The sequence below is a fragment of the Cornus florida genome, unplaced genomic scaffold, assembly GCF_030987335.1.
Source record: "Cornus florida cultivar Cherokee Brave unplaced genomic scaffold, ASM3098733v1 CherokeeBrave_3.0.0_Hap2_Chr07, whole genome shotgun sequence".
NCBI lineage: Eukaryota > Viridiplantae > Streptophyta > Magnoliopsida > Cornales > Cornaceae > Cornus > Cornus florida.
Genome location: NW_026775577.1, coordinates 8,830,556 through 8,842,579, shown reverse-complemented (window position 1 = coordinate 8,842,579; position 12,024 = coordinate 8,830,556).

The window sequence follows — 12,024 nt, the reverse complement described above, 5'->3', positions numbered from 1 at the left end:
AACTCTGCATCAGGTCATGAGGTGCCTCGGGCCCGATGGGGATAGAGTAATAGACATTCGGGGGGATCAGGTCGCAGCCAAAGAGTGTTATTCCGTCACACTAAAGCATGCTGGGAAAGGAAAGGCGCCCGTCCGTTCGACAAGCCCCAGATAGCAATTACAGAAACCTCCGCCTGAACAGAATAGGGTGGAGGAGTCAGTCGACTTGACCGAGGAGCCCCTTCTGGATGTGCAGATCGATCAGTCCAGGCCAGAACGAACTGCCAGAGTAGGTATAAGACTGACCAGAGAAGAGCGGCAAGAGCTAGTGGATTTTTTGTCCTACAATGTCGACGTATTCGCATGGAGTCACCTAGACATGCCTGGAATTAGTCCTTCCGTATCCTGTCATTCCCTGAATGTCAATCCCAGTTTCAAACCAGTGAAACAGAAGCAGCGAAGATTTGCTCCAGAACGTAATCAGATCATAGCGGAAGAAGTCGATAGGCTGCTTGATGCGGGATTTATCAGAGAGGTGCACTACCCTGAATGGTTGTCCAACGTCGTTGTAGTGCAGAAGAAAAATGGGAAATGGCGAGTATGCATTGATTTCACCAATTTGAACAAAGCCTGCCCGAAGGACAGCTTCCCGCTTCCTAAGATTGATCAAATGGTGGATGCCACCACTGGGTATGAGCGTTTGACCTTTCTGGACGCATATTCAGGTTATAATCAGATTCCTATGGACCCCGCAGATGAAGAAAAAACTTCTTTTGTCACCGAGCGAGGTACATACTGCTACAAAGTTATGCCTTTCGGGCTAAAGAATGCGGGAGCAACTTATCAACGACTTGTTAGCAAAGTTTTTAAGAATCAAATGGGTAAGATTGTCGAAGCCTATATTGATGATATGGTGGTAAAGAGTAGGAAAAAGAATGATCATCTGAAGCATCTGCAAGATGTATTCGATGTACTAAGGCGATATGGAATGAGGCTCAATCCGACCAAGTGCTCGTTCGGTGTGAGTTCCGGGCAGTTTCTGGGACACGTGGTCAACCGCAGGGGCATCGAAGTTAGCCCCGCTCAAGCAGAGGCTTTGATTAAGAATGCCGAGCCAAAGACGATCAGAGAGGTGCAAGCCCTAACAGGACGAATAGCTGCGTTAAGTCGATTTGTTTCAAAGTTGTCAGACCACTGCAAACCATTCTTTGACACGATTCGGAGCCATGGAAGGCAGGTCTGGGGGGATGAGCAACGACAGGCATTGACTCATTTAAAGCAATATATGCAGAATCCTCCAGTCCTGTCAGCCCCAGAACCGGAAGAAAAGTTATTTCTATATCTTGGAGTATCTGGTGTCGCGACGAGTGCCGTTCTGATTCGTTGCAAGGAAGGGGTGCAATACCCGGTATTTTATGTAAGCAAAACACTGATGGAGGCAGAAAAAAGATACTCAAAGGCCGAACGGGTGGTACTTGCACTTGTACATGCAAAAAGAAAGTTAAGGCATTATTTTGAATCCCACCCCATAGCTGTTTTAACAACTTTCCCAATCAGAACGCTCATGCACAAGCCAGAGCTCTCGGGCAGAATGACAAAATGGGCCATAGAGTTGAGTTCATTTAACATAACGTACGAGCCGAGAACAGCTATTAAAGGGCAAGCGGTGGCCGATTTCCTACTAGAATGTGATGCCGAAGATACGGAAGAGGACCTTAGAAGCGGCTCTTGGAAACTTTTTGTGGATGGCTCCTCTAACCAAATGGGGGCTGGGATTGGGATCAAACTGCAAACCCCAGAGGGTACTTCCTTGAGCCAAGCACTCAGACTTGAGTTCCGAGCCACCAATAATGAAGCGGAATACGAGGCGTTGCTAAATGGATTAAAGTTGGCCAGAGAGCTACAGATCAAAAGTTTGACAGTGTATAGTGACTCGCAGCTGATTATTCGGCAGGTAAATGGTGAGTACGCAGCCAAGGATGACATGATGGGGGCATATCGTTCTACCGTTCTGCGTAGAGCCAAGGACTTTGCAAAGATTGAATTCATACAGTTGCCGAGGGAACAGAATGCAGATGCAGACCGTTTAGCATGCAGTGCTTCGAGTTGCGGTGAAACATTGGCGAGGGTGATTCCAGTGGGAATAGTGACCCAGCCGTCCATTTTCGAAGAACCGATGGACTCGGACCCTTGGCAAGTCAACGTCATACCGTATGAACCGAGTTGGATTGACCCAATCATTACCTATATTCGAGATGGCGTTTTGCCTATGCAAAGGGATGAAGCTAGGAAACTCAAAAAGAATGCTGCCAAGTACGCCATCGTGCGGAACCAGCTGTACAGAAGGTCCTATTCTGGCCCGTACTTGAAATGTGTCACCCCCGCGGAGTCGCAGCAGGTACTGCGAGCTATTCATGAGGGAGTGTGTGGCAATCATTCTGGGGGAAGATCGTTAGCGCATAAAGCAATGACACAAGGGTATTTCTGGCCAAACATGTCAAGAGATGCGGAGGAGTTCTCTCGAAGGTGCGATAAGTGCCAACGATATGGACCAATGATCCACCAACCACCTGAGGAATTGCACGTAATGGCCTCGCCGTGGCCTTTCGCGCAATGGGGGATGGATGTGGTCGGTCCTCTGCCAACTGCAAGAGCTCAGAACAAGTATGTGTTACTGGCCACGGATTATTTCACTAAATGGGTGGAGGCAGAACCGTATCCTAGCGTGACTCAGACTCAGGTGAGACGATTTATCTGGAACAACATTATCTGCCGCTTCGGTGTTCCCAGAACAATAGTCATGGACAATGGCACAAACCTCGACAGCAGGCAAGTAAGAAAGCTGCTGGAGGAGTATGGAATCAACCAGAAGCTGGCTGCAGTAAGTCATCCTCAGGCTAACGGACAAGCAGAAATCACAAACAGAACCATTTTCGCCTGCATTAAGAAGAAGCTGGAAGATCATAAGGGGAAGTGGTTGGATGAACTCCCGAACGTTCTATGGGCTTACAGAACCACCCCAAGGCGGCCGACTGGGGAGAGCCCGTTCGCAATGGCGTATGGTACCGAAGCAGTTATACCGGTTGAGCATTTAGTCCCCACTATCAGAAGCTTAGCATGGAGTCGAGATCAGAACGACAAGATGTTAAGACTGAACCTCGATATGATAGACGAAAGGAGGGACGCAGCGGCTATAAGGCTAGCATCGTATCAGCAAGTGCTGGCGAATAGTCACAATAAGAGAGTAAAACACAGGGATTTTGCCCCGGGCGATCTGGTTCTGAAAAGAAAGGTGGGGATGGTCAAAAAAATGATGCCACCCTGGGAAGGCCCATACAGAATTGCAGAAGTCATTGGCAAAGGGGCATATACGTTGGAAACCATGGCGGGAAAGTTGGTCAGCAAGCCCTGGAACGCCACGTCTCTGAAGAGGTACTACCAATAGAGGCTAAGTTCTGGCTTTAATTGGATGTTATTTGTTGTCAATCAAATACGTATGAATGAGCAAGTTACTGGAATTTACAAAAAAAAAGAATTTTCTTTTCCAATGGTCTACTATAAAAATTCAAAGCCAAGTGGCAAATGGCATTCTAGCCGAGCGCCAGGCACTTGAGCAAGACAAGTGGCAGCTGGCACAATAAGCCGAACGCCAGACACTTGCTGAAAATTTAAAGCCAAGTGGCAAGTGGCATTCTAGCCGAGCGCCAGGCACTTAAGCAAGATAAGTGGCAGCTGGCACTATAAGCCGAACGCCAGACACTTGCTAAAAATTTAAAGCCAAGTGGCAAGTGGCATTCTAGCCGAGCGCCAGGCACTTAAGCAAGATAAGTGGCAGCTGGCACTATAAGCCGAACGCCAGACACTTGCTAAAAATTTAAAGCCAAGTGGCAAGTGGCATTCTAGCCGAGCGCCAGGCACTTGCCGTACAAACACACAGCGAAGCTAATATAAAAAGAAAAAGAGAGAAAAGATATGTATATACTGAAGATAAGTTGAACAGAGCACAACACATAGAGAAAAAGAGTTCGGCCATTTCATTAATATTGAACATTTAGTTTACAAAAGAGAGATGTCCATCATTACAAGAAGATATGAACTAGAAGAATTCGAAGGAGCCCTAGCTAGACGCCTCAGTACCAACAGCATCTTGGTCTTGCCGACTCGCCTCCTCGGCCCTATCAGCCGCCTCACCTTCATGAGGTGGGGAATCCAGGTGAATAACTGAGTCGTTCGGCTGGGGTTCAGCGTCAGCAGTGGCTACAGAGGGAGCCACGGCTGACGATTGGGGAGCGGTCAGTGGCAGAGCGGCAGGAGGAGCTGTGATGATCCTTGAGGATGCGATGTCCTGGCACTCATCAAATATACGTTCCGCTTCGGTAGGTTCTGGGTCGACATAGACCCCCAGAGGTTCGATCCCCAGATCCTTGTCTACCTCATCCGGAGTGGAGCTGGTCTGTCCCTCATCCGGAACCCGGTCGGCGAAACCTTCCCGGAATCCTTGAGCATACCGAAGAGCACCGACCCTGGAGAACCGAGCGTGAAGGGCCAGCATCCCACCACCCACTCTGCTGATAGCGTCGATCAGAGCGGTACGCTCGTCCAGAGCTCTTTTTTCAAAAGCCATCCGAGCAGACTGTTCATTAGCTAGAAGGCGTTGGAGTTCTGCCTTCTCTTCTCTGAGTGATTCCTGCTCAGTCTGCCAGACGCTCTTCTCAAGCTGGAGGGCGTCCTTCTCATCCTGAAGGGAATCATTCTCCTTTTTCAGGACATCTCTCTCTTGCTCGGCTTTGTCAAGCCGAACCAGCACCTCGGTATTCTTCATGGCAAGGAGGTCGTTTTCTTTATTAGCCACCTCCAGGCTGTCAGAATACTTTCGGGCCCTGGCGTTCCCCATCTCCACCTGCTTCTGCATGGCCATCATCCCGAACAATGTCTGCATAGGCGCACAATAAGAACGGTTAAACCAATAGTCAGAACGGGCGAAGGCAAGACCAAGTAATATAAGAGAATTCATGAGTTAGAAAATAAAAGTCACCTCCATAGCAGATTGGGGGAAGCGACTGAACACGTCCTTCTGGGAAAGGCCCTTTGCCGCCTCAATGTCCTTCGGAGTCCACATGCTCCTGTAGTAGGCCATAGCGGTCTGGCCATCCTTCAGCATGGTCTCGTTCGGTTTCACGAACGTCCCATCCGTTCGGGTGTACCGAGGGGCCCATGGCGGTAAGCTGGGGATAGAAGGGGGGCCTGAAGCAGAGGCAGAGCCACCAGCTGCAGGAGGCCCAGAGGGAGAAGGAGCTCTGATCGCTCGGTGCAAGAGAGTACCCGGCCCAGAGACTCGGGTCCTTCTAATAAGAGGCTCCTCCTCAGGATCGATTTCACTGTCAGGATGAGGCCTTTTGCCTCGCTCTTTGTCCCGACCGCCCCCCGCAGCAGCAGGAGCTATGGTAGCTGGGGAGGGCGCGTTCTGGTTGGCAGCAGGGGCGCTGGCAATAGGGTTAGTGGCCACTGCGCTCGGGACAGTGTCAGATATGGTGGCTGAAGAAAAAGCCGACGCTGGAGAGGAGGTCGCCCCAGCAGCAGGAGTGGCTGGGGGAGTATTTTTCCTCCTGCCAAAAGAGGGAATCTGCAGTCTGCTCATATTGTAGCCGAGTGATGAGAGCGCAAAGAGGTTGTCTGAAGTGAGGAGATCTGAGCAGGAAGGAATATCGTTCAGAACGTATCTCTTCAAGTAGTTACTCCTATCCCTGCAAACACTATAGCTCAAATCATCACAAGGTATTCCCAAGGAGCGGCATAAGTAAGTGCAAAAACGAGGAACGCATGTTTCACAGGGGCAGTCATGTTTATGGGATTTGAATTTTTTATAGGAGGAGACAGAGCAGACACCAAAGGCGCTCGGGATTGGGTAATCCTCTGCAGCCGGCGAAGACCAAGCCCCACTAATGCCCACTATGCTATCCCTCCAACCCTTTTCAGATTTTATTGTGTCAGTGCATATGGACATCTTCTCGAACGGGTAGAGGTGGTAGAAGGGCTCGTTAGTACGGATCTTACTGACCTTATAGCACAGAAGGAGGTCTATGAGGTCAAGGTCCAGATTTCTGTCACGCATCAATAAGAGCATAACAGATATGATCCTAAAGAAGTTGGGGTTGACCTGCAGAGGGGATATCCCCAATCTATTGAAGACATAACTAAAGAAAGGGTGCAGAGGGAACCTAACAACATTCAGTTGAAGGTTCGTGAATAAGACTTCGCCGGGCAGGAGGCCGGCGCCGGTCGTAATATTAACGTCTTGGGGGCAAACCCTAACTTCGATGTTGTCAGGAAGTCTAAGTCTCATACGAAGAACACCCAGATCTACAACCATGGTGGAAGTGCTAGAAGAATCTAAAAGAGGGAAAATGGAAGCCTGCCGAAAGTAAAAAGAACGAAACTAACCTCGGAGGACTGCAAGATCGCTGGGAGAATGACTCTCGAAGGATTTCACCGGAAAAGGCTTAGCACAGTTCTAGAAAGAGGGAGATTTGACTGATGATGGAGACGGTAAAGGGAAGTGAAGTGGAATTCTAGAGCATTATAAAGGCAAGGGGGCCCGAGGGCCGAAGCGTCGGGAAGGCAAGAAATCCCTCGAGCCCCGGAATATTGATTCTGGATCTGACCGTTCGCTCCCCACGTGGTTATCTCGAGCCGTCAGCGTCATGATGAGACGCCATCAATAATTACCCCTTATTAAATAAGGGGCAATTATGGGGGCAGTTGAGGAGGCCCCGGATGACATGGGCCAGGTCTGACTCGCAAAACACAACCTTCAGTCCGAGCAGCTGGGTCAGCCCATAGAAAGACACTGCCATATGGGCCGAGCGGGAGTAAGCCCATCAAGGGTGACCAGGGCTTACAGAGGAATAGGCCCAGGTCCAGCAATTAGTAAATATCTTGTAAATATCTTGTAAATATCTTGTAAGTGTCTATAAATAGGAGTTGGAATGAAGAGGAGAGGGATCTTTTCGGGTTGAGGTGTAAGAATTCTAGAGAGAGAAAGAATAGAAGGAGTTTCTTGCATCTTCAGATGGATTAGTGATTTAAAAAAAAGGGTAAGTTACGCTGAGTTCTTCAATTGAATGTCTAAATAACATAAATATTTTAAAATATTAAAAATAATACTAACCTCTTTTGCAGTTCTAGTCAAAATAACACTAACCTCCTTTTATCATAAAATTCGTTACTATTGTTATGATGTCATACTTAAAATTCAATTATGCCCTCAAAAATTTTGAAAATACATTTTTGTTCATATGTTGTAATAGTAAATGACAATAAAGGTACAATAGTGGGAGAAAAAATCTATTTGTTCAATTACAACTCACCACGTCACCTCACACATTTTTTTTACAATATTTCTCTTGGGCCGCTAGACTCTGAAAGCCCAACGATGTAGGCCCAAAGTTATGGAAAGGTTTAATATTTCGGCCCAATTAGTGAGAGAGCCCAATTCTATATCTGAAGCCCAATCCAAAGCTCGCCATGAAGCACGCAAGTTGCAATTATAGAAAGAGTCTTACACGGGAAGAATTGTAGAAGAAAACTATCACCTATGAAAGATTCGTGATGATCAGCAATGCGAGTTTAACCCTAATTTTATCACCAAATTTGTATAAATAGAGTTATAGACCTTTAATAAAGGAGACATTGAAGTCTCAATCTCTTGTTTGCATTATTGTTATTATTTTCTTTGAGGAAAAAAAACTAAAATAAACTACTCACTTGTTAAAAAAAAAAAAAAAAAAAAAAAATTCCACCAAACCATTACATCCATTAAAAAATTTATCCTATTAAAAAGTTATGTACCAAAAAGGACATTCCCACTAAAATTTATCCTATTAAAAAAATATACTCGTATTTAAAAATGACAATTTGGACGGCACACCCTCGGCGCTTTAAACATTTGGAGTTGGGTGTGAAGTTGAAAGAGAGTCCAAGCAACAAATTGAAGACAATTCCGAACAAAGTCCTGAGCGAATTACTAGTTTTCAGTTCCAAATTCCATTTTTGGTTGCTCGTTACAAGGTAAAAAAAAAAAAAAAAAATCATCACTCGATTCTACCTTATAAGCATTCTCTTCCCATTTGGTCTTTGAAATTCCAGAATTTTTCTCGATTATAGGTGTTTTTGTGCAAACCCATGTATGTATCATTGTATATATACATACATATGTGTCTTTTTTCTTCTGTTTTTTTTTTGTCTATATATCAGTTTTTGTTTCTTTTCTGTGACTATTACTCATGAATCATAAAATTTTCAATTTTTTATTGTGCTGATGGAATATCTTGTTGTGTTTCTTCGATTTTTTTCAATTAATTTTCATTTCATAACTGAGTATTTGTATGTGAGAGTTTAGTTAATTGGGATTACACATGGTTACCTTTGAGGTGTGTATTTCAGTCATCTGGCAAGTTTCAAGGCTTAACAATGAAAACAAAGCCATCAATAAAAATAGAGGATTTCACCATATATATTTTGTGTGATTATATGCATGTTCATATTGGGCATGGACAAAGTTTTACACAGGTTGTTAAGCTGCCTAAAGCAACCCTCCTCCTCTATCCGGGCTTGGGGCCGGCTGTGTAATGAAACACGGGCGGAGTTTGATATATACATACACACATATATCTGTGGTAAATAAGCAAATGCACACACATTTTTCCCTCTTGAGGTTTGATTCCTCAACCTTCCCTTTGGAAAAGTGGAGGTTGTACCATCCAGGCCAAGGCCCTTTTTCTTTTTTGAATTTTTTAAAATTGAAATAACAATATTTAAGATTTTTAAAATCCTTGTTGAAATGGTTATCATTTTCTCAAATGACTCCGTTTATGGAGATAATTTTCTACATTGGAACTTTGAAGTGAATGAGGCCTTTGAAATTTAAGAGAGATCCTCCCTAGTTACTTATTTAGCGGATATCATTTGAAGATCCTAGAGTGTAGTGCTGGCTTGAGACCTGTATTGGATAGTTCGATCATTGTGACTGTTTAAACTAGAATTGCTTTTGATTATTACAAGTTATCATTTTTGACTCGTATGACTTATATTCTTATATTAGGTTGGTGAAGGACTGTTGGAACTGAGAATTCTTTATGTTGAAGCATAATTAGTGTTGGTAGTTGCCATTTCCACATCCCTCTCCCTCCCTTTGGTACACATGGATATGTGAGAGTGAGGACAATAGTTCCTCCCTCGATGTTTTGTAAAGAACAAATGGAAGTTCACAAATTTTGCTATTAGACTCTCTTGAATGTCAGTATCTAGGAGGTATCCAACTTAGATAGCTCATTCATTCATTTCGTTTTTTTTTTTTTTTGATCTTTTCATGTTCTGGCATTGTGTGAGAAGATAATTCACTTATTCAATGTGCTCACTGCTCATGCAGCAATTATTCTTTCTTGTATAGTAAAATGTTATTTATATTGGATATCAATTTCGTTTTTAATAGACTAACTGGTTTACTTGTTTTCTAGTGTCATTAAAATGGTGAACGATTAGTACCTAGAAAGTACCAATAGTCCTTGAACCCATCAGACATTAGCTCAGCTTATATGTGATCATTGGTTTTATAGGGTTGACTGAATCCCAGAGTCAAATCATTATCCTTTATGATGTTTAGAGTACATAAATGCATGAATTTACTTATTATAGAAGGAATCATACTATCTTATTTACTGGAGGCATCTCTTTATAAACTTTTAGCTGGATTTTTGTCTCTTATTAAATTTTAATAACGAGTATCTTTTTGATATGTAGAATTATCAGTGTACACACAAATTTCATGTCTTCAAAATTAAAGAACAAAATGTGGAACAAATCATTTTTATTGATTGTGTAAAATGAAAGAGTACAATCCTCTGTATATCTTTACAAAAGAAAGAATTTGTCCTTTGCTTCGATCTCCTTTATGGTCAAGATCCAAGAATTACTCGAATATGATCTTGAATCTGGTTTGTCAAGAGTCTTCTAAAAGTATATGTTGTTAAAGAAAACTCCAAAGAGTTTCTGATCGAGGGCTCAAACAGCTTGATCTCAAACAATTTTGTTTGGGGATTCTTCAAAGCTGTTGAATCTTTAGGAAGAACGGCACGATTTTGAATGGGCTTGTTGTTCTTCGGCTTTAGAGCTTGAATGTTGATAGAGTGAAGAGTTCGATGGAGGTTTAGTATTGTCTGAATCTTCTCTCTGAGTCTTCTTGTTTTTTTCTCTACCCTTCTACCTCTATTTATAGGCTTCACCTTTGATAATTATCCTAATTATCATGATAATTATACAGAATTATCCTTGAGGATAATCATACATGATTATCTTGTGACCCATTTTAGAAGTGAGTGTGGACTCATTGGGTAATTTAATTTGACCCATGAAAGTGGACTTGAGCTTTAGGCAATTTGGTCTGAACCATGTAACCCATATTTGGTGATGGGTCGAGTTAGCCTTGATGGAGGCCCAACTAATCTTACTTGACTTTTTGATCAATCAAATGGCAGTAATCATCTTAAAATTTTGATGTCACCAACAGGCCAGTGGTCTAGCGGTATCAAGCCCCTACTTCCCTAAAGAAGGTCAGGGGTTCAAGCCTTAGTGGAGGCATAGGTGTGTGAGTACCAACTAAGAAAAAAAAAAAAAAAAAAAAAAAAAAATTGATGTCTATAATCAGGTTCGATAAAGATTTTCTTCTGTTTTGTTTCTAATATTTGGAGTTCAGTTTTTCTGCCAGAAGTTGGCTACCCAACTGCCTGTATTTTTTAATTGAATTGTTGTTTATGACTTCAATGTAAGTTGTTTTTTAAAATGGGGTTTTTTTTGCTATCTTGCTCATAAAATTTTATTTTATTTTTTTTGTAAGTCAATTAGAATGTCATTGTCACGAGTTACATGTATTCTTTTAAAAATTCTATATTTATACAAGGCAGTGACTCGCATTCAAAGTTTAGAATATTCAGTTTAACTTGTAGGGAAATACATGTTTGCCAATCATGCATTTGCTTATGGGCTACTTTAACTATTTTTATCTGTTGGAAAAACGTTAAAGGTAGGTAATAAGGGGGCAAACACGGGTGATGGTGCTGACACGTTGGTGTCGTGTTCAACATAGATATGTAACTTAAGCGGAAAATAATAAAACCACATAAATATGTAACTTAGCTTAAATAATGCATGTCAAATTATATCTTGATATGCCATAATTGACCAAAACAGCAGCAAAGAGAATACCAAATTGTGGAAGAAAAGGCTCTGAAAAAGATAGGTAAAAGGATATTTCAAATATGATGTTTGTAAACTTAATGGGCCTTGTGGAAGGTTATTGTCAACTTAATTGGCAAAGTCTATTGGATACCATCTTATCCTTCTGTCCTATCAAAAGAGAGAGTCATTATGCTAACTCATTGGCTTGTCCACTACAAAAGTCAATAAGATGACATTTTCCCAGCTGAACCTAGTTGATGTGCTCATCATAAGAACTGTGTTGTGGATTACCTTTTCAGATTTTTTAATTTTATGGCAGTTGTTGTATTATGAACCAACTGTGGGTATCAGGCACCAAATTAAGAAGTGTGAGATAGTTTAATTTTTTCATAAAACTGTGATACGGGTGGCCTGACTTTGTATAGAGATAGTTTTTCTAAAACAATGTTATTCTTATAATATATTATCACACCATATATGCTGTTGTCTTAATTTTTTAAGGATAAGTCACGTTGTTTTATGTATTCGTATCATTCGTATTTGTATCCCATATTTGTATACGTGCTTCTTAGCGTGGTAATAACCTATTGGAGTATGCCTATTACATGTGACAAATTTCTGCAAGACCGTCCCATTAACACGTGGAGGTATCCCATTGATCGCGTTGGTATCTAACGTGGGAAACTTGATTGCCTCAGCATCACTTGATGCTGCAGGCCTCCTCTATGTGTCAGGCGTTGCTATCTCTATAATGCAGGCGGCCGCACCCCACTGTGGTAGAGATTCATGATATGGCCTTATTAGACTCCATGT